A 2,500-nucleotide genomic window follows, 5' to 3' on the forward strand; every position below is an offset into this window, starting at 1 on the left:
AAAAAAAAAAAAAAAAAAGATATATAACTCACTAGTTTTAGTGAATTTTTTTGTAGTGGGATTGAGGCAGTGCCTGTGAATATGAATGAAGTACCAGTGATCCATAGGAAATGTGAAAGGAACAGTGAGGCTCAAAGCTTGAATTCCAAGTTTGTGGATTCCACTTCATGGTATGCTTGAATTCTGGCAAATATTAGCATGGAGATATCTTTTTCTGCTGTTGATGCCATGGTTTGGAGAAATGATAGCTGTGTAAGAATCCATATCCTAGAAACATTTGATACTCCAACATTATCTGCAGTTGAATATTACTCTTTGCTGACCGGCATTTCAAGTCACACCCTGCACCAGTCAACCAAGCATCTTTTTCAGCTTGGAGTACTGCGACTCTTGTATCATTGTGAGAACGTTGGTCATTGCAATCGGTAGGCTTGTTGTCAGTCTGGCTCTTATCTGGTTTAAAAAAAAACAAAAACAAAAAAAAACAAAAAAAAGATAATATAATAATAATAAAAAAAAATCTAAGGATGGGAGCCTTATTGACCCTCAGGATTCCCGGTTATTATGATGGTAACCCTCACAATCCCCGCTTGTTGTCTGTGAGCCGTGCTGCTGCCAAGGTGTAACCACCTCTTGTTGTGACTTAGTAAGTTTTTTGTATGGAAACTTTTGTTAGTTCCCTATTTATATTAATGATAAAGCAGTTTGGAGTGGAAATAGTGGTAGCAGTCAGTCACCATCGTTAGGAGCTGATCCAGCCTCGTGCATCCGCTTGTTACTGTCTTGTTTGCCTACTAATGTATTATAGGTTTCCCACACAGATGCCTTTTTTGTTTTAAGGAACTCAAGTTTGGATACTGAAAAAAAAAAATGCAATTGGGAAATTGAGTGGCTGTTATGTAAATTCAAAATGGGTTGATCATGCAATGTTCATATTTGAAGGATGGTAGGTGGAAATTGTCAATTGGTTGATATTTTTCTTTTTTTTACATATAAATATTTGCTGCCACCAACTGTGATTATATGAAATTGTGAAGACTTGTAAACAATGTATGATGTAGTATTTTCATGTTACTACCTTGTCAATAATTGTAAAGCACCAGAGCATACTTGTATATCACTGTATAAGATATAATTTAATTGAAATGGAGCACTTTTTTATTGAAGTCATTTAACAGATTTATTTTTATGCCAATGCCCTTTTTCTTCAACATCATGCTTTTGTGTCCAAAATAAAACCAGTGCTTATTTTTATCTTTTATTTGTGTTCAGGATTCTCATTAATTTATTGCTGTATGGCTGAATATGCTAAAATATAACTAAAAAGTTTGTGGAAGTTTTTCCCAGCTACCATGAATACACCTGCATCTTCTCTTCTCCACTGTTCCCCTTTTTAATGCAAGCAAGCACATCAACACACCATTTCTGCTAAATGAAATGAGTAATTTTTAGAGAGAATTCATATTCCAGCCAGTTTTAAGAGGGATTCTTTTTTAAATATATATTATTGGATTAGATATCCATTGTTGCTGATAACCAATCCAAGTTACTGATTTGTGACATGACTTGATTTACTGTGATATGATTAGAAAGATAAATGTTCTGCAAGTTAATCATGTGAACAATAATTCACAGTGATGCAAGAATCAGAACTTTAAACCTTATTGTAGAAAGCAGATATCTTGTATCAGTGACTATGATAACTAATTAGACTAGGGTTTTAGGAGCATTTAAACTAATTGTTAAAGTTAGATGGAAAAGCGCACCAGTACCTTGAAGAAGCACCTCGGTCTATGAAGTCTTTTGCAAGGTCATGGCTCGAGTGTTTTTTTAGTGTGATGGGTATGGCTCCATAAAGTAATGTTGATGTAATACATATTTATGCTGATTTGGAATTTTAGTTTGATTTAACAATTTGTTTTATATTTAATATTTTCATAAATATACCACTTTTCTGTTCTTCTCTTACTGATGTTAAACATATTCATAATTTTGACTAACATATTTTGATATCACATAATAGGATTGATTTCTGATCATATCACATTAAAGGTTAAAGGAAATTAAGCAATGAAACAGGAGTTTATGTAGACGTGATTTTATTAAATAGGTAAAATATAGAGAATCTTGAGTGCAATACTGTACTTTCTTCAAAACATGTTCACAAATTGTGAAGTTCGAAGCATGTGGAATTCTTAAGCAGCAATTAAATGGAATTGTTGTAAAGTGAGCAGTGTAGTTTTTATGATTTTATTTTTTTTTTAATTTTTAATTTATTTATTATTATTTTTTTTTTTTATATACACAATATGAATATTTACATCATTAATTATATTCAGCATAGAAAAGACATTGCTTAGTGTGATTGGCCTTGAAAGGGATGTGGGAAATGATTTACAAGATGTATGAAGTTTGGAAGCAATACTTCCCTCCTTGATCCTCTATAAGCTTTTATTTACATTATGGCTTTAATTTGCATTTCATAAACTGCATGGTGGAT

The 2,500-nt window shown here is 32.4% G+C and overlaps 1 protein-coding gene across 5 annotated transcripts in view; it reads left to right on the forward strand.

Annotated features, from left to right (window-relative positions):
- LOC125026667 (probable ubiquitin carboxyl-terminal hydrolase FAF-X) overlaps positions 1–1,248 on the forward strand; it is a 48,695-nt gene extending 47,447 nt beyond the window's left edge. For all 5 annotated transcript variants that reach the window (XM_047615247.1, XM_047615250.1, XM_047615249.1 and 2 more), the window contains exon 52: positions 1–1,248. This exon is cut by the window's left edge and continues 1,479 nt beyond it. The gene's annotated coding sequence lies outside the window, so the exon portion shown is untranslated.
- Positions 1,249–2,500: the final 1,252 nt, after the last annotated feature.

The sequence above is a fragment of the Penaeus chinensis genome, chromosome 6, assembly GCF_019202785.1.
Source record: "Penaeus chinensis breed Huanghai No. 1 chromosome 6, ASM1920278v2, whole genome shotgun sequence".
Taxonomy (NCBI): Eukaryota; Metazoa; Arthropoda; class Malacostraca; order Decapoda; family Penaeidae; genus Penaeus; species Penaeus chinensis.